The following is a 20,508-nucleotide window of genomic DNA, read 5'->3' as shown; positions in this document are numbered from 1 at the left end:
CCAACAATGGTCAGCCCTTGCCTCAGGTGGGGTATAAAGAGGTGACCATAAAGGTTGGCCGAGTAGAATTGCCATCACAAGGTTTGATTATTGTAGATATTGATCACCGAGAAAGCCATCCTATGATAACCTTAGGCACCGATGTGATAGAGAATTGTCTTGGGGAAATTATTGTTTTGTTGCAACAGGTCACGGAGACTGCCAGTTCTGGTCAGCAGTGAGTTCTGAAGAAAGAAATCAAAGCCCTGATGCAAATACAACAGGTAGAGCTGTCTGGTGGAGAAGTCGGCAGTGTCAGAATGAGTGATCCATTCCCCATTGCAATGACCCTTAGAAGTGAAATGTTAATATGGTGTCGGGCAGCAATCAGTCTCAGGGGTCAAGATTAGCAGGCCCTGGTAGAACCCGTGTACTTTGATAATAGGCCCACCATCTTGACTGCCAGGGGGGTAGTCGACGTCCGCAAGGGGAGAGTACCGATATGCATCTTGAATTGTGGGGAGAAAGAGGTCCATTTACCCCGGTATGCCACCCTTGCTAAGCTGTTCACTGTCAGTAACAACGCAATAAAGGCAGTGGAACCCTTGCCTCCGTCCAAACAGGTGGAGGACAATGGCTCCAAGGGGCAGGTGGAGCATTGGTGTCAGAAGCTACAAATAGGCACCGACCCCACCCCTTTGCACCAAAAGCATGGGGTGTATCGGGTGGTCCAAGAATATGAGCGAGTCTTTAGCAAACACCCACTAGACTTTGGGCAGGTGAAAGGGGTCCAACATCATATCCCCACAGGAGATCATCCACCCATTAAAGAGAGGTACCAGCCTGTACCCCCAGCTCACTATCAATGTGCCAAGGGAATGTTGCGGGAGATGAAGGAGGCTGGGGTGATCAGAGATAGTTGTAGCCCCTGGGCAGCTCCATTAGTCCTCGTTAGAAAGAAAGATGGTACAATGAGGATGTGTGTTTTTTATAGGCAGATTACCCGCATTACACATAAGGACGCCTATCCATTACCCAGAATTGAGGAATCATTAGCTGCACTAAGATGCTCTAACTATTTCTTCACTTTGGATCTCACCAGTGAGTATAGGAAGGTTCCCATGGCAGAGGTGGCACGCCCCAGGAACATTCTAGCAGATAATGGAGTGTTGCCTAGGACACGAAGACTTTGAAACCGTTCTGCTGTACCCAGACGATGTAATCGTCTACTCAAAGACATACGAAGACCAACTGGAGCACCTGGCCGAGGTGTTCGAAGCCCTATCTGGTTTTGGCCTGAAAGTAAAGCCGTCCAAGTGCCACCTGTTGAAGCCCAAGGTGCAGTACCTAGGTCATGTGGTAAGCGCCGGACGTGTAGCACCAGACCCTGAAAAAGTCACCGTGATTAAGGACTGGCCAAGACCCTCCACTATCAAAGAAGTGCGGCAGTTCCTCAGGCTGGTAGGCTACTACAGGAGATTCATCGAGGGATTCACCAAGATAGCGGCACCCATGCAGGACCTCTTAGTAGGCCAGTCCAAGAAGGCCAAGAACTCGAGTCCTCCGTTCGACTGGAGTAAAAAAGAAGAATCCGTCACTCGACTGAAGGTGGCTCTTACGGGAGACGAAGTCCTGGCCTACCTCAACTATGGCTAGCCCTTTATACTTTATACGGATGCCAGCAACGTGGGATTGGAAGTGGAGCTGTCCCAGGTACAGCAGGACAGAGAGAGAGTGATTGCCTATGCTAGCAGGAATCTCCATCCCACGGAAAGGAACCTCAACAAGTATAGTTCCTTCAAGTTGGAGTTTCTGGCCATACTCTGGGCTGTAACAGAGCGCTTCAAACACTACCTGGCTTCAGCGAAGTTTACAATTTTCACAGACAATAATCCGCTGACCCACCTTGAAACGGCGAAGCTAGGTGCGCTGGAGCAGTGATGGATGGCCCGGCTGTCCAACTACAAGTTTACCATCAACTATCGGGCGGGGCATAAAAATGCTAATGCTGATGCCCTGTCCAGGATGCACAACTTGCCAGATGGAGGAGAAGACCCGGAAGAGCTGGAGGAGATAGAGCTACCGGCTTTCCATCATCACAGGGTGACCCAGGGCTCCCACTGTGTGTGGAAGAAGCGCTCCTCCAACAGAGAGGCCACGTTTAACCCATTGCCCCACCATGGATGGGCAGAGATGCAGGATAGCGACCCGGCTGTCCACCTAGTAAAGGAGTTGCTGACACAAGCTGACTCGCACCCTGGTCCAGATGCTCCACAGGAGACCCAACAGTTGTGGAAGGAGAAGGGCAAGCAGTTCATCTACGAGGGAAAGCTGTGTCGGAGAAGCATCAACTCCCGGACACACAAACTGGTCTGGCAAGTGTTAGTCCCGAAGCGGGATGCGCCAACTGGTAGCCTTGGACCACGTGAAGCCAGCCCCAAGCCAGTCAGGCTATGTCTACGCTTTCACCATAGTAGACCACTACTCCTGGTTCCTGGTAGTAGTGCCAGTGAAGGACCAGACGGCTAAGACGGCAGCCAAAGCGTTTCAACAACACTTTTGTCACGCGCACGGTTACCCTGAACGAGTGCTTACCCACCAAGGCCCAGCCTTTGAAGCAGAAGTGTTTCAAGATTTCTGTAACTTGTATGACTGCAAGAAAATAAGGATGACGCCGTATCATCCCCAGACCAACGGGTTGTGCAAAAAAATGAACCAGGTGGTAATAAACCTATTGAAGACGTTGCCCCTTGAAGAACGTAGCCTGTGGCCAGAAAGGTTACCAGATTTGGTGAACCTATATAACCACATCCCGATGAACTCCTCCAACTGTACACACGCCTACCTGATGAGGGCAAGACTTGGCAAGTTACCCATTGACTTAGACGTGGGAGTTTTAACACCTGAGATGACATCACCAGATGCAGACTGGGATACAGAGTGGCAGCAACAATACCGCAAGGTGCAAGAATGTGTAGAGAGAAGTTTGTCCCAGGCGAAACAGAGGTAGGAGAGAACTTATAATCAGCACGCACCTGCAGTTCCCTTATCACCTGGAGAGCAGGTACTCAAAAGGAAGAGACGAGTTCACAAATTTAATGATCAGTGGGAGGTCGAGCCATACACCATCTTACCTTCAAATTTGGACAACACCAAGGTATGCCTCATCAGTAAAGATGGAGGAGAGACTTTGGCGGCAGTCTCAAGAGACCACCTGAAGATATGCCCTGATCAATTGAGACACCAAGCGGAAGACCAAAACAGCCCCCAGCACACAGTAAAGGTGGAAGAGATGGTTCAAACCATCCTTGGAGATTTTCCCCGGTCTTGGACGCAGGTGAACCAAGCAATCGAGGTACCTATCCTGACCTTTCCCCAAGTAGCCTTACCGGAAGCCGCAGAGACTCCAGAACAGCAGAGAGACCAGACGGCCCCAGAAACAGATGCTTCATCAGCAGCGTATCAGGAGAATCTACCCCCTGCTAGCCGTGAATCTGTCATACCCATGGTGAGTCAAAGAAGTTGTAGAAGACTACCCAGCCTACTGGTGTTACCTCAGACTAACTGTAGTGTAGTCCACACTGAGCCCACCACACCAGCGGTAGACACTAGCGACCCGGGTAGGTCATTGGCAACAACTGTACTGCGTAGATCCACCCGTAGTACCATAGGTCAGCTCCCCACCCGTTATAGGGACTAAAGTGTAGTAAAATAATAGTGTATAGTATATAGTTGCAACCGTTAAGTAAGAGAGCCTACAAAGACTTACTGTAAGAACTTTTAAGCAATCATGAATGTATATAGTTATTAAATTTATGGACAAATGGACCACAGGACTAGGTGTGGACAGGACAATGTTGAATAAAGTTAATTGTTGGCCTTGAAAATAAACCACAGGCGTGGCCAAAAACCAGGCCCACCGACAGAGTTCCCTGAAGCCTCGCCCAGGGACGATACACGAAGTGGGTTGAGGCGGTTCCCACCAACCAACCTTCAAGTGCCTGGAAAAAGACAATTCCTGGATAGTGGCGTAAAGACTAAGCGCCGCAATGACTGTTCCCAATTTTAGTTTGGTTTTTGTTGTTCTGCAATTTTTGCCTTTTTTAAACTTTGTAAACTATTTGTAATATGAATCGTTATTTTTGTTGATTGTTTAATTCTAAAGGTGTCCTCAGTCCGGGAGTACTGAATTTAACTAGGGGGGAGTGTGGCACCCCTGTTGTCCGGTTGCCACAGTGGCATTGCCTCCCTCACAGGGGGTGATGCCATGCCTGGAAGCAAGGATGGGTCCCCTAATCAGGTATACCAGCATACAACACTTTCCTGGCTCCAGACCAGAAAGGGGAGCTCCTCCCCTTTAAATTGGAACCTGGAGGTGGGGTTAGTTAGAGTTAGTTGAAGAGAGTTAGAGACAGGAGAACGACAAGGAAGGACCTGGGGAAGGGAGCTGTGAATAAGCTCGCCCCAGAGAGAAGCGCAAAGGAACCGGACACCGGAGTCCGTGGTTGTGCGGGCTCTGAAGGCCCAGCAGCTAAATCCAGAGGGCAGGAGACTGCAGGTCTCCTGGCACCACCAGATGCCTGGTGGCTCAGCAGTATCCTAGGGCCCAGCGCCGCCACGAGGGAGCGACACTTGAAGTAGGCCCGAGCTGCTTGCCATATGGGTGAGGAATAGACGTTTTACAGCATAGCTTCAAGCAGCAGGGCCAAAGAGAATAGCGCAGAGGAAAGGCCTACAACTCCGCCTGGTGAGGTGGATCCCCAACTTGCTTCCACGCCGCCCGGACCTCCTCTACTAGCTAGTACCCATGTCCCGGTCTGCTTTGATAAACCGCAAGTAAAGATAAAGGAAACCGCCATTAATTTGTTGTCTGGTCATTACCTGCGCCCTCAGCCCTGAATTACACCGCACCAACAACATCTACCTCCACAATTCTTCATATACTGCCCTGGAGCTTACCTTTGCCTGTGGATAGCTGAACCAACTCTGCTGCGTCACCATCAGCTCCAGTGGATCTGCACCGCAGCGGCGGCCCCATATAGCCACATACCACAGGTGGTGTCACGAACATTATCTCTAAAAATTTATTCCCCTTTTACTTTTCCTTTAATTGACCGCCCTGGGTCACAGCCCGGGTCACTGCCACCGTGACATCCCCAGCACCGACCGGCACGGCATTGAGTACCTCACGGCCCCAGGGGGTGCATCACAAATAGGTCTCCTCTGAAATTCTGCTGGAGCTGAACTGAGCAGATCCACTCATATAACCCCCACGGTGTGAAGATTGCTGTCAAGGGTCTACTGGACTCTTCAACAAACCCTTGATGGTATGCTCTACCCTGATCGAGGACAGAGAACCAGGTTCTTCCTGATAGGCTATCCAGCATATCTTGAATCTTTGATATCGGGTGCCGATCAGGTACTGACTTTCGGTTTAGTTCTTGGTAATCACAGCAGAGTCTCAACGTACCGTTCTTCTCCCTAACACAAACAATAAGAGAGGAATAAGACGACTTCGACTTTTGGACCCAACCTCTGTTGATTAGAACTTGTAAATACTCTTTCACATCACGTTGTAATGGTTTCGGTACAGACATGTAACTTCTGGTTATTGGGGTCGTATCTTTCAAATTGATTTTCAATTGCAACGACAGGATACATCCTATATCAGAGTCATCTTTAGAGAATGCATGACACTCTTCTCTCAACATCTGTTTTGCTATTGCTATATCTTCAGCACGCAAGTGTTCCAGGGATACTGGGGGATCCCAGGACCCTGAGGTTGGTCGTGCAATTTCCTCCCATGGGCGACTCCTGTTCCTTGGTGGGGTGACTGAATTCATGGTAGACCCCTGGACGGGTCTCACACTGGCTGGATATACCATTTTAACGGTTTCAATGTGACCTAACACAGTCTTTGGATCCAGTCTAATTTCGTGTTTCGTAGTATTCGTCATCGGTGCTGTCACTCGAGCAAATCCACCAGTAGGAATCGTAAGCACAGTCTCACCTTGTACCAGGCCTTCCAAAAGTTCTGAGGAGTCTTTTGGGACGAACAGTCTTTTCTTGATTTTTCTTCCTGGTTACATAGTTACATATAGTTACATAGTTTATAAGGCCGAAAAAAGACAAGCGTCCATCCAGTTCAGCCTATTTCTTGTGCACTGCAGCTATTCCGCAGCGTTGATCCAGGGGAAGGCAACAAAAAACCATGATGTATAGGCCAATTTACATCACTGAGGAAAAATTCACTTCCCGACACCAATCTGGCAGTAAGATTAAATCCCTGGATTAATTAACTAAGCATAAGATGTAATTTTATTGTTCTCAAGAAAGGCGTCCAGGCCTCTCTTGAACTCTTTAAGTGAGTTGGACATCACCACTTCCTCTCCCAGAGAGTTCCAGAGTCTCACGGCTCTGACCGTAAAGAATCCCCTTCTATGCTGGTGCAGGAACCTCCTTTCCTCCAGACGCATAGTGTGCCCCCTCGTCTTTGTCACCATCCTTGGTATAAACAGGTCATGGGAGAGATCTCTGTACTGCCCCCTGATGTATTTATACATGTTTATGAGGTCTCCCCTAAGCCTTCTCTTTTCCAATGTAAATAGGCCTAATTTTGACAACCTCTCTGGGTATTCTAGTCCCTCCATTCCCTTTATTACCTTAGTCGCCCTCCTTTGTACCCTCTCTAGCTCCAATATGTCTTTCCTGAGCACCGGAGCCCAGAACTGTGCACAATATTCTAAGTGCGGCCTTACCAGCGATTTATACAGAGGAAGAACAATGTTCTCATCATATGCCCCTATTCCTCTTCTGATGCATGCCATGACTCTATTTGCCTTCGCAGCTGCTGCCTGACACTGGGCACTCAATTTAATTTGCTGTTAACCAAGACGCCCAGGTCCTTCTCCATGTCAGATTTCCCCAACGGTTTCCCATTTAATATGTATGGGTGACTGCTGTTTTTCTTTCCCATGTGCATGACCTTACATTTATCGGCATTGAACCCCATTTGCCATTTTTTGGCCCAACTCCCCAATTTATCTAAATCCTCCTGTAGCTGTGCCCAGTCCTCATCTGTATTAACTACTTTACAAAGTTTAGTATCATCTGCAAATATTGCTATTTTACTATGCAACCCTTCCACTAGATCATTAATAAATATATTAAATAATATAGGGCCCAAGACAGACCCTTGAGGCACCCCGCTAGTAACCCTGACACACCCTGAGCTTACTCCATTGATAACCACCCTCTGCTTTATATCACTCAGCCAGCTATTTACCCACTTGCACACATTATCCCCCAGACCAAGCATTCTCATTTTATATACCAACCTTTTGTGTGGCACGGTATCAAACGCTTTGGAGAAGTCAAGGTATACAACATCCACTGACTCTCCCCGGTCCAGCTGTGAGCTCACCTCCTCGTAGAAGGCGATCAGGTTTGTTTGGCAGGAGCGATCCCTCATGATTCCATGTTGATATGGAGTTAGACAGTTATTATCATTAAGATATTCTACAATAGCATCTCTAAGAAATCCTTCAAACAATTTACCCACAACAGACGTTAAGCTGACTGGTCTATAGTTCCCAGGGTCACTTTTAGACCCCTTTTTGAATATTGGTACCACATTTGCTTGGCTCCAGTCTAGTGGGACAGTCCCTGTCCATAAAGAGAGCTTGAATATAAGATACAGCGGCCTGTCTATCACATTACTTAATTCTTTTAGTACCCGGGGGTGTATGTCATCTGGGCCTGGTGACTTGTCTATTTTGATATTATTTAGGCATTTCTGAACTTCCCCCTGGGTTAGGTGGGTGATATTTAGCGGAGGATTTACTTTATCACTCTGCATTTCCTCCGATAAATTGTTTTCTTTTGTGAAAACAGTGGAGAAGAAGCTATTGAGTAGGTTTGCTTTACCCTCATCGCCCTCTATGATTTTACCCAGGTTATTTTTCAATGGGCCAACGCCATCAGTTTTAATCCTTTTACTGTTTATATAGTTAAAGAACAGTTTGGGATTCGTTTTACTTTCCTTGGCAATTAGTCTCTCTGTCTCCTCTTTTGCTATTCTTATTTGTTTCTTACAGATTTTGTTTTTTTCCCTATAAGATATTAGCGCTTCCTCGCTGCCTTCTTGTTTAAGTTTACCGAAAGCCCTTTTTTTGTTTTTCATTGCCCTCTTGACTTCCTTATTTAGCCACATTGGCTTCCTCCTATTCCTAGCCCTTTTATTCCCATAAGGTATGTACCTTCTACAGTGACTATGTAGGACTGTTTTGAAAATGTCCCATTTTCTATCCGTGCTCCTATTACTAAAGATACTATCCCAGTCTATAAGGTGAAGGGCATCTCTTAGCTGATCAAACTTTGCCCTCCTAAAGTTCAGTGTTTTTGTGACTCCCTTGCTGGGCACCCTACTGAAGCACATGTGGAATTGTATAATGTTGTGGTCACTATTTCCCAGGTGCCCCCCGACCTGCACCTCAGTTATTCTGTCTGGCCTGTTAGTTAATATTAAGTCTAAAAGGGCCGTCCCTCTAGTTGGTTCCTGCACAAGTTGTGACAAATAATTGTCTTTGATAATTGACAGAAACCTGTTTCCTTTCTGAGATCTACAGCTTTCGGTTTCCCAGTCTATATCGGGGTAGTTGAAGTCCCCCATAATAAGCACCTCATTATTTTTTGCTACTTCGTCTATTTGTCTCATTAATAGACTTTCCGTGGCTTCTGCTATATTTGGTGGTTTATAACAGACTCCTATGATAATTTTATTATTGTTTTTTGCCCCATGTATCTCCACCCATAAGGACTCGACCTCCTCATTTCCCTCCCATACATCCTCCCGTATTGTAGGCTTTAGACACGTCTTTACATATAGACAGACTCCACCCCCTTTCCGACTTCTTCGATCCCTTCTAAACAGACTGTAACCCTGTAAGTTAACTGCCCAGTCATAGCTTTCATCTAACCATGTCTCGGTTATTCCCACTATGTCATAGTTACCTGTAGATATTTCTGCTTCCAGTTCATCCATCTTGTTTGTCAGGCTCCTGGCATTTGCTAGCACGCAGTTTACACGATTTTGTTTTGTTCCAATCTTCTCCCTGTGGATTGTATTAGAAATTTTCTTACCTCCCTTCCAAGTATCTTGTCTTGGACCTTCTTTGTCGCACTTCATATCTTTCATTAGTATGTTCTCTGGTTGCATGATCGTGTCCGGCGTTTTTCTTCCCATCCCCTCTTCTTCTAGTTTAACGCCCTCCTGATGAGTGTTGCGAGTCTCCTGGCGAATGTGTGTTTCCCGGGTTTGTTGAGGTGTAGTTCGTCTCTGGCAAGGAGTCCGTCATAGAGGTAATTCACACCGTGGTTCAGGAATCCAAATCCTTGTTGTCTGCACCATCGTCTCAGCCAGTTGTTCACCTCAAGGATCCTGTTCCATCTCCTGACGCCATGCCCGTCTACTGGAAGGATAGAAGAAAAAACTACCTGCGCATCCAGTTCTTTTACTTTCTTCCCCAATGCTTCAAAGTCCTTGCAGATTGTCGGTACGTCCTTCTTTGCCGTGTCATTGGTGCCAACATGTATCAGAAGAAATGGGTGGACATCCTTGGAACTGATGAGCTTCGGTATCCTATCGGTAACATCCTTGATCTTCGCCCCTGGGAGGCAGCATACTTCTCTTGCGGTTATGTCCGGTCTGCAGATAGCTGCTTCTGTTCCTCTCAGTAGTGAGTCTCCCACCACCACCACTCTTCTTCCCTTCTTGGCTGTCCTTTTTCTTGTCGCTTCTGGGTGTTTCTGGGTGCTCTTTCCTTTTTTGCTTGCTGGTAGTTCCTCATCCTTAGGTGTGCCATCTTCGTCCTCCACTAGTCCTTGGAATCTGTTTCTCAGTTGTGTGGTTGGTGGTGTCTCCATGGTCTTCTTGCTTCTTTTGGTCACTTGCCTCCACTTGTCTGCCTCTGGAGGTTCTCTGATGCTTCCTTGACTTTCCGTGACCAGTAGTGACGCTTCTGTTCTGTCCAGGAAGTCTTCATTTTCCTTGATGAGTTTTAATGTCGCAATTCTTTCTTCCAGTCCCCGCACCTTTTCTTCTAAAAGAGCCAGTAGTCTACACTTCTGGTTCTACTCGGACTCCACACCTCACCCCCACCATTTGGTTTGCAGGGATGATGGTTCAGTGCCAGCCTACCTTGACTTCTTTTCGGTCCATTGTATTCTGTGCTTTCTTTACTCTATGAATCACATTTTCCGCCACTGCGTTAGTTATGGCAAGTGATGTGGCAATTGCATCCACCACCAGCGTCCCTGATGTTATGTTCTGCTACCAGAGCTAAGGAAAGAGAGATCTGTCCCTACGATAGAACTCAGCTTGATCCCTACGATGTAACAGGGAACCTGATCCTGCGATCAGACCTGCTAAAGTCCTCAGCTAGTCTGTACGGAGACCTATAGATGTGGGGAAGGAATCCCTACAAGTACTAGGGACTGGGAGCAAAATGGACACCTCCTAACAGAAATAGTAGCAGACAGACGAACAAACAAACAATATAGAACACAGAGGTCCGAAGACCAAGCAAACTAACAGAGTTAGATACTGAGCACTGGCTAGCTAAAGAGTAGTAATACAATGAAGTCCAGCAAAGCCAGAAGGGCGGAGCAAGACTAAATAGGCCAACAAGGTCATGTGACCAGCAATAGAATAAACCTAAGAGCAAGGTTCTAACAGTACCCCCCCTTCTAAGAGGATCTTCCGGATCCCCTAGGACCAGGCTTATCAGGAAATCTCCTGTGAAACGCTCTGATAAGTCTGGACGCGGAAACATCATCCGACCTCACCCATGAGTTATCCTCGGGTCCGAAACCTTTCCAGGCCATGAGATACTGCAAACTACCTCTATACCGTCTAGAATTAAGGATGCGAGAAATTTCATATTCCCCGTCCTCCACCACCGGAGGAACAGAGGCAGAGGCGTCACAATCCGACACAACAGCTTTTTTCAACAGAGAGACATGAAACACCGGATTAATTCTCCAGGAGGTAGGAACCTCCAACTTAACAGCAGATTGGTTGACAACCTGAAGCACCTTAAAGGGCCCTACAAACTTGGGACCCAATTTCTTAGAAGGAATCCTCAACCGCAGATTCCTAGAGGACAACCAAACCATGTCACCAACAGCGAACAAAACCTCCTGTCGTTTCCTATCAAAGTAGTCTTTAGATTTTCTGTTAGCCTCCTGAAGATTACCACGTACATCCGTCCAAACTCTCTCCAAATCGCCGGAAAAATTCTCCTCCTCAGGCACGGCAGATACCAACTTGGAGAACGACCCAAACGACGGATGTCTCCCAGAACAACAAAAAAAACGCGAACAACCAGCAGAAGAAGATGTATGATTGTTCAGAGCAAATTCAGCAAGTGGCAGAAACTCAGACCACCCCTCTTGATTGTCTGCCACAAAACAACGCAAGAACTGCTCAACATCCTGGTTTTTCCCTTCTGTCTGGCCATTAGATTCAGGATGATATCCGGATGAGAACGACAAATGAACTCCCAACCTGTCACAAAAGGCGCGCCAAAAACGAGCCACGAACTGAGGTCCCCTATCAGAAACAATGTCAGTAGGAACGCCATGAAGTCTGACAATTTCCTTGACAAAGGCCTTAGCGAGAGTCTTAGCGCAGGGCAGTTTGACGAAGGGAACCAAGTGACACATCTTGCTAAAACGGTCCACGACCACCCAGCTGACAGTAAAACCCTCAGAGGGGGGAAGGTCAGTTATAAAGTCCATAGCCAAATGTGTCCAAGGAGCACTGGGAACCTCCAGAGGGCAAAGTAACCCCGCAGCAGGAGTATGTGAGGACTTAGATCTAGCACATATAGTACATTGACGCACCCACTTAATGACTTCCTTCTGCCATCCAGGCCACCAAAAACTGCGACCCACCAGTCTCTTGGTCTCAGAGATTCCGGGATGACCTGCCAACCGAGATTCGTGACACTCAACAAACAAATCTCTCCTAAAGGTCCCAGGCACAAACAACCTCCCATGGGGAGTGTTAGATGGGGCATTCTCCTGTGCTTTAAGAATCTCATCTTCCAAAACGGAGTCCAAAGCAGCTATCACAACACCTTCCTGTAAAATGTTCTCCTCTTTCTCAGCACCGACTATGGGAGAAAAACTGCGAGACAAGGCATCCGCCTTAACATTCTTAGTACCTGGGATGTAAGTAACGGAAAAATTAAACCGCGAGAAAAACAGTGCCCACCTAGCCTGACGGGCATTCAGGCGCTTGGCAGCATCAAGATTTATCAGATTTTTATGATCCGTAAAAACCTGAACGGGAAATTCAGCACCTTCCAAGAGGTGGCGCCAATGTTCAAATGCGAGTTTAATAGCCAATAATTCCCGATTACCAATATCGTAATTCAGTTCAGTCTCCGAAAATTTTTTTGAAAAAAAAAGCACAGGGATGTACTCCATCCCCGTTATCCTGAGACAATACTGCGCCAACCCCCACAGAGGAAGCATCAACCTCAACCAAAAACGGTTTAGTCACATCAGGCTGCATAAGGATGGGAGCAGAGGTGAACCTCTCCTTGAGATACACAAAAGCTTCAATGGCCTCAGAAGTCCACTGAACCGCATCAGCACCTTTCCTGGTGAGATCGGTCAGGGGTTTGACAATAATAGAAAAATTTTTAATGAATTTTCTATAATAATTGGCGAAACCCAAAAACCTCTGTATCAATTTCAAACCAATAGGCCTAGGCCATTCCTGCACAGCTTGAACTTTAACCGGGTCCATCTCAAAACCTTCGCTGGAGATAATGTAGCCCAAAAAACTAATTCTCTGTACAGCGAACTCACATTTCTCCAGCTTAGCAAAAAGAGAATTGTCAATTAATAACGGTAATACTTCACGTACGCTCCGCCAATGAGACTCCAGATCCGGCGAATAAATCAAAATGTCATCCAAATACACAACCACATTTTTGCCGATCAAATGTCTAAGGATGTCATTAATAAGATTCTGAAAAAATGCAGGAGCATTAGTAAAACCAAAAGGCATAACCAAATTCTCAAAATGACCCACAGGAGTGTTAAAAGCAGTCTTCCATTCATCACCCTCCTTCATGCGCAACAGATTGTATGCCCCCCGAAGGTCAATTTTAGAGAACCACTTGGCCCCCACTAACTGGTTAAACAGATCAGGAATCAATGGCAGTGGGTAAGGATTGCGTACGGTAATTTTGTTAATCTCACGAAAATCCAGACAAGGACGTAAACCGCCGTCCTTTTTTTTTACAAAAAAAAATCCAACCGCCACAGGAGACTTAGAGGGCCTAATGTGACCGGCGGCCAAACTTGTCTGTATGTATTCCTCCAAAGCCTTTCTCTCAGGAATAGTAAGGTTAAATAAATGACTTTTAGGAAGAGTCCCTCCAGGGACAAATTCAATAGTACAATCATAGTCTCTATGGGGAGGCAAAACCTGCGATTCCTTCTCAGAAAAAACTCTCCAAAAATCCTGAATAGGCACAGGCAATTCCCCCCTATCCACAGCTGCAATACGCCCGTTACAACACTTGTCATAACATTTATGGCTCCAGGATTTAATTTCATTGGTAGACCAATCCAGTACAGGATTGTGCAATTTTAACCAGGGCAATCCCAACACCACCGGAGAAGGCAAGTTATTCAAAACTACCAAATCCAATTTCTCATGGTGAACACCATTAATAGTGAGGGGAAACTTACAGACCCTGAGAGTAACATTCTTCAAAGGGGAGCCATCCACAGAAACCACAGCAATGGGGGATGACAAAGGTTTGGGTTTTAAATTGAGTTTTTCCAAGAATCCCCCATCAATTACATTCAGTGTAGACCCACAATCGACAAACACCCAAAATTCCATTAATTTTTCCTGAGCAATAGTGGAAGCAGCTAAAAATACACCCTTGGAATTTAAACAGGCAATACGGGCATGACTGACCATTTTTTTTTCTTTCTTCATACGAAGCAAACAGCTTTTAATGAAATGACCAGAATTTCCGCAATAGAAACACAAACCTTCAGAAAATCTGCGGTCCTTTTCTTGAGAGCGAGGTGCCATCGCTCCAATCTCCATCGGCTCTCCACTGTCAGTACACACATTCTCATGACCAGAAACTGACATAGCAGAGGATTTGCTCTCATTAACCCTTGCACGCAGTCTCCTATCCACCCGTATAGCTAATTGCATAGCCTGTTGCAAATCTTCAGGTGTGGGATAAGCAATTAGCAGGTCTTTAACCCTTTCACTAAGCCCAGCAAGAAACAGACTCTTCAGAGCAGAATCGTTCCACCCTATTTGAGTAGACCACCGACGGAAATGAGTACAATATTTTTCCACATTACCTGATCCCTGTCTCAAACGTCTCAACTCAGTCTCAGCAAATGAGACACGGTCAGGATCATCATATAATAGCCCCAAAGCAGAAAAAAAACTATCAACTGATCTAAAGCATGTATCACTAGGTTGCAAAGAAAAGGCCCACTCCTGAGGCTCTTTGCGCAAAAGTGACATTATGAACCCTACGCGCTGGGATTCATCCCCAGAGGACCTGGGTCTCAAACGAAAATACAATAAGCAAGCATTTTTAAATGAAAAAAATTCTTGGTGTTCACCAAAAAATAAATCAGGCAAACGTACCTTAGGCTCCAAGAAATGTGCTCCAGGAGTTACTCACGTGCTGACGGAGCTCGGCCACCTCCAGAGAGAGTCCCTGCAGGCGTTGAGCCAAATCCTGAACCGACACCATGATGGAACAGAAAAATCTTTCCTTAGAGAATTTGCAGGCTGGACTTACTGTTATGTTCTGCTACCAGAGCTAAGGAAAGAGAGGAGATCTGTCCCTACGATAGAACTCAGCTTGATCCCTACGATGTAAAAGGGAACCTGATCCTGCGATCAGACCTGCTAAAGTCCTCAGCTAGTCTGTACGGAGACCTATAGATGTGGGGAAGGAATCCCTACAAGTACTAGGGACTGGGAGCAAAATGGACACCTCCTAACAGAAATAGTAGCAGACAGACGAACAAACAAACAATATAGAACACAGAGGTCCGAAGACCAAGCAAACTAACAGAGTTAGATACTGAGCACTGGCTAGCTAAAGAGTAGTAATACAATGAAGTCCAGCAAAGCCAGAAGGGCGGAGCAAGACTAAATAGGCCAACAAGGTCATGTGACCAGCAATAGAAAAAACCTAAGAGCAAGGTTCTAACACCTGACTTGTATTTCGTCATGACATCACTGATTACATTATATCCAAGGATAGGATCCTCTGCCACGTTCTGATCACTAGTCACGAGAAAAGGTACCAAAAGCTCAATGGTGTTGCTGTTCTTCGTGGCCCTAAGTTGGAAAGTCACTTCCACCCAGGCTATGAAAGGGATTTCGGTCTGGTTGACAGTTTTCCTGTGGAGTTCCACTGGTCCTAAGAATTCTTTTAGTAACCGAAGGCAGGTATGTGGCAGGTATCGCCTTCTCCATTCTTCATTTAAAAGGCCCGCTTGGGCTCCTGTGTCCCACAGTGCTTTTACCAAGAGTCCATCTAGCTGGCACTGTGTAAAGCACCTTTCACTGACTAGACTGATGAGGCAATCTCTACTGACCGAGGAATCCTCCTCCCAGGAGTAAATCGTTTGACCTACACACTGGGTACTAATCCCTCTGTCTCTCTTGCAGCTGTTGTAGACGTGAACACACTTGGGTATAGTACTGAAGCAGCCGTTTTACCTCATGCGCCGTTCTGGGGTTTGGTGAGATTTGGATTTGCTTCTAGGGCCTCCTCCGTATCGCGGTTACTAGTCGCCCCGCACTGGCAACCTCCTGTCTTTTAACCCAAACGACCGTGACCATTGGCATTCCTTGGCATAATGTCCTTCCTCACCACATTTTAGACAGTGGACACAAACCGTACTCTGATTTAATGAATGGCATGCTTCACAAGCCGGGTATCTTCTGTTTTGGAACCCACTCCTGAGTCTGAGGGATAAAGGTTGTGGCCTGGAATGAATCAATTTTTTCACCTCAATCAACTCGGCTCGCAGTTCTCCTATTACTTCCTCCCAGTCAGCTCTGGCGGTCCTTTCTTTTGTTGGTGATTTAAGGTTTCCTCTCGGAGGTGGCACTGAAGGGTCTCCATGATGATCTTTGGACTGGCCACAGGGGGTCTCCATCTTCAGCTGACTTATTTTGGTGATTTTAGGAGCAGAGCCTTTAACTTCTGTTCTCTCTCTGACTCCAAACTAGCTATCTTATTCATTTTTTCAATTAGGACTTCGTCGAGAATGACAGGATCTTTTAGTACCGTTTCAGCTGCAACTTGATGTCTTTGCTGATTAACCCCGTTCCTAATGATCTCAAGAACTTCTTCTGGACTAGTCCAGCATGAAACTTCTCCTCCACTTCAACATCTCTGGACGCAAACAACAGTCTATCATTCAGTTCAATTGCTCTGAACAAGAAACTTTGGGGTGATTCATTATTTTTCTGTGAGAGGTTAATGAGTCGGTGGAACAATTCTGAAGTACTCTCTTCTTTATAGTGCCCTTTTAAAATCATCTTCAGCTGTTGCAAGGTCAATTGACTCTTCATTTCTAGCATACTACGGAGGTTCAATCCTGGGCTGATAGCTTTCATCACCCACTCAACGATCTCATCTGGCTGGTAGCCTTTATGTAAGCCTGCATCGATCCAAGGGGAATTGTATATGGGTTTGTATAATGTCCGACTACGCCACCTGTGGAGTGTGGCTAATAGGGGCCGCCGCTGCGGAACAGTCCTCTGAAGCTGATGGTTTGGCAGCAAGGGTGGTGATGATCCAAGTTTTGGACCACGTCTTCAGCCACCTCCAAAGAGTTTTTGTTCAGTGGTCTCGGTTCTGAAAATATAAAACCAATAGGGGGCACCTCAAAAGGTGCAACTATTTACAGGAAGTGGCTGCTCCCAGTCCTCAGCCGGTCAGTTTTTGGACCCGTTCTGGGTAACTAAGTAGACGGGTTAAATGTTCACACAAACTTTAATTTGCAGTGTCCATTCTGCACGGGTACGGGTGACTACTTGCAGTCTTTAATAGGAGTGCTCCCTCTGGGGAGGCTCTTGTTCACAGTATGCTGACCCAGCCGGGTCTTCAGCTTCGCAGAGGTAGAAGTCGCTCTCTTCCTCCACCTTGTTGGCCCTGCGGGCCCGTATCTTTTCCTCCATGTTCTGAGCCTCTAATTTCTCCCACCACACGCGCCGTAAGTTGCGCTCCTTTTCTAACTGGACCAGTTGTTGGTGGCAGAACTCCTTCCTACGAGCCGCCGCTGCCCTTGACTCCTGGGTAAACCCCATCAGGTCTTCCCCAGAGTGGTCCCACTCAAACTGGGCCTCATCTTTCGGCAACTGGGAGACGGCGGCGGGCTGCGGAGCGGGCAGGAGCGGGGGCCGCTGGTCCTCTACCTCCGCGGACCAGTCCCACCGGCTACGTCGATACACCCACTCGGCGGTCGGGGGAGACGGCTCTTGCAGGGAACCCAGAAGCTGACCGGCATCACTGGTACCCGGAGGTAGCAGTGTCGGGGTCCGTGAGGCGTGCAGGGGGGGCGCGCCCGGGACTTGTGGGGCTTGCGGCGGGATCAGGAGCGGGCCGCCGCTCTTGGCGCCCGGGGTAGGAGGGCTTGGCTGTGGGCCTAGGAGTGGGTCGCCACTGGTGGCGCCCGGGGCCGGAGGACTTGGTTGTGGGCCTTGCTGCGGCGTCAGGAGCGGGCTGGTGTTGGTAGCGCCCGGGGTCAGCGGCTCCACCAGAGGGCTCAGGAGCAGATCGACGCTGGCAGCGCCCGGGACAGGGAGACTCCTTTTGCCTGCTTCAGCGTCCGGTCGCCTCCTGGCGCTTGTCGGGATCAGCCAAGGATGGGGCACTGCCGGTGCTTGGTAGCGTCGCCGGCTGCTGTTCCATCTCCCGTCTCTACCCGGTGATGGCATCTCGCTGGGCCCTCTCCATCCTCCGGCCCAGGTCTTCCATCCCAGAGCGGAGGAACTCCGAGTCCTCCTGGAGCAGCTTAGCCACTAGTTCCTCCAGGGTGTAGGGTGCTACGGCCTACAGCAGGCCGCTGACTGGGGCTCTGGTGCTGCCGTCCTCCATCTTCCCTACCGGGTGCGGTCTGTCTAGACTGATCAAGACCATGCCCTGTCTCCCAGTTTTCTTCTCTCCTCTCCCCTTTTGGGGGGTGGTCATGGGGCAGTTTGTTGCGGTCCCATGGCAGTCTGCTGTCGGTCACTTTCAGGGTCAGCCCCCCCACCTTGACAGACACACTTGCATACATGACCACTACTGTTTGGGGCGAGCTCCGCTTCTGGCGCCATTCTGGGACCAGGCCCATGATGGGAGGTGGTTTCTGGTCATCTTTTAGCACGCACATAAAGGCGCCCGTTCTTCTGGGGCGGGCGCCACATTTAGTAGAAAACACAGTCTTTAGGCACGCGATACACAGTGATATTTGGTGGGCTCATATCCTGCCGACTACGCCAAAGTTGACGCACCCCCTGGGCCGTGGGGTACCCGGAGCCGGGCCGGTAGATGCTGTGGGTTGTAGTCACTGTGACGGTGACCTGGTCCGTGACCCAGGGTGATTAATCCAAGGGGAATTGTATATGGGTTTGTATAATGTCCGACTACGCCACCTGTGGAGTGCGGCTAATAGGGGCCGCCGCTGCGGAACAGTCCTCTGAAGCTGATGGTTTGGCAGCAAGGGTAGTATAACTCCCCACAGGAAGAGTGTAGCTTCAGGGCAGTGTGGGTGGATGATGGTGGTTGTTGTGCAGGGAGTCAGTAATAAACACGGAGTCAGTGGGATGCAGTCTCAGGTCCTTTACTCACAGTTGTTTCATTCCAAGTCATCACTGCAGATCGCGACTTCCCATGTCGTCCTGTGTTTACTCATTGAGGGGCTCAGTCCACCCCCAGGTAGCTCCGGAGTACTTAGCAGGAACCCCTTCTGTATGTCCTTCCTCTGGCCCTCTCCCTGCACTTCACACCTAGTGACTCCAATCCGGTACCCTCGGGCCTTGGCGGGCGACGTCTGTTCTGTCCCCTGGGTCCTATGTGGCTGCCTTCTTAGTGAGACTGGTGTGGACTTTTGGCTAACGGTACATAAAGTGCTGCAGCCTCCAGTTTCTAGTTGAGCCTTGCAGTTCTCCACTAGTTGAGGGACCAATTCCCCTTATCTGGCCTGACCCCTCTACCTCCTGGTAGCAGCGGCGTACGGGTGGCCTTCTGCACGGCCCGTACACGTAGGTTCCCTTCGGTTCCTGGAGCTTTCCTGCTCCCACTCCTCTCTTCTCTCCTTCAGTCCTGGACCTCACAGGCTAGGCCCGCCTTTGGAGCAGAACTCATACAGAGCCTCTGCTCCCGTCACCTTCCTCCTCTGACTGAACTAACTGACTGAACTAAGATGGTGTCTCTATTTTATACAGCTTCCTTTCAAGTGTTCCCAGGATCTACTTCCTCCACCCCATCCACTACATGGTTCCACCTCTCTAGGTGGTTCCCCCCACTCCAGCCAGGGACCAGGGACTGTGCTCTCCCATAGGAGCAATCTCGCCCTGTCCCCCAGAAATGTGGTGTAATGAATGCAGTTGTTAGGGTCCTGAGCTGTACTCCTTCCTTACCTGAGAGTGAGATACCACACCTCTGGGTGAGATGCAGTACCTCTGTGGCGACCGAACCCTCAGGGGCGCCACAAATGCAACCTAAATGTTTGAGTGTGATGGTGCAATATGTTAGCATTTAGGACCCACATTAAACTTTTGCCCAGGGCCCCACTTTGTCTAAAATTGGCCTTGCTGGTTTAAAGCATCTTCTGTCTTCTTCATCCTGCATTGGAACTTCCAGCTCAACCATACCTCTGACATTTTTGTGAACCATGCCATCGCTGAGCACGTTGCCACTGATGTGCATCCCCAGAGGCAATAACTAAAGTTTGGGTGACGCACGTCGCAACGTTCTGATGTCATTATGTGTGCCATGATGGTATAGTGTGCAGTGGCGTTAAAGTCCTGGTTGAACCAGAGGACCCAGACCTCTAAACCAGGTCAAAGAAGATGTGCATGTTTAATGAGGAACATTACATTTGTGGCAAATTAGTTTGATAGAAAACATGTATATAAGTCACCATGTGTTTAACCCCTTAAGCCCCGCGGGTGGTTTGCACGTTAATGACCGGGCCAATTTTTACAATTCTGACCACTGTCACTTTATGAGGTAATTACTCTGGAACACTTCAACGGATCCCCCTGATTCTGAGATTGTTTTTTCGTGACATATTGTACTTCATGATTGTGGAAAAATTTCTTCGATATCACTTGCGTTTATTTGTGAAAAAAACGGAAATTTGGCGAAAATTTTGAAAATTTTGCAATTTTCAAAATTTGAATTTTTAAGCCCTGAAATCAGAGCGATATGTCACACAAAAGAGTTAATAAATAACATT

Source organism: Phyllobates terribilis, unplaced genomic scaffold (genome assembly GCF_046119375.1).
Source record: "Phyllobates terribilis strain yellow unplaced genomic scaffold, ASM4611937v1 Scaffold_2__4_contigs__length_985480577, whole genome shotgun sequence".
NCBI lineage: Eukaryota > Metazoa > Chordata > Amphibia > Anura > Dendrobatidae > Phyllobates > Phyllobates terribilis.
This window is presented reverse-complemented; position numbering follows the sequence as displayed.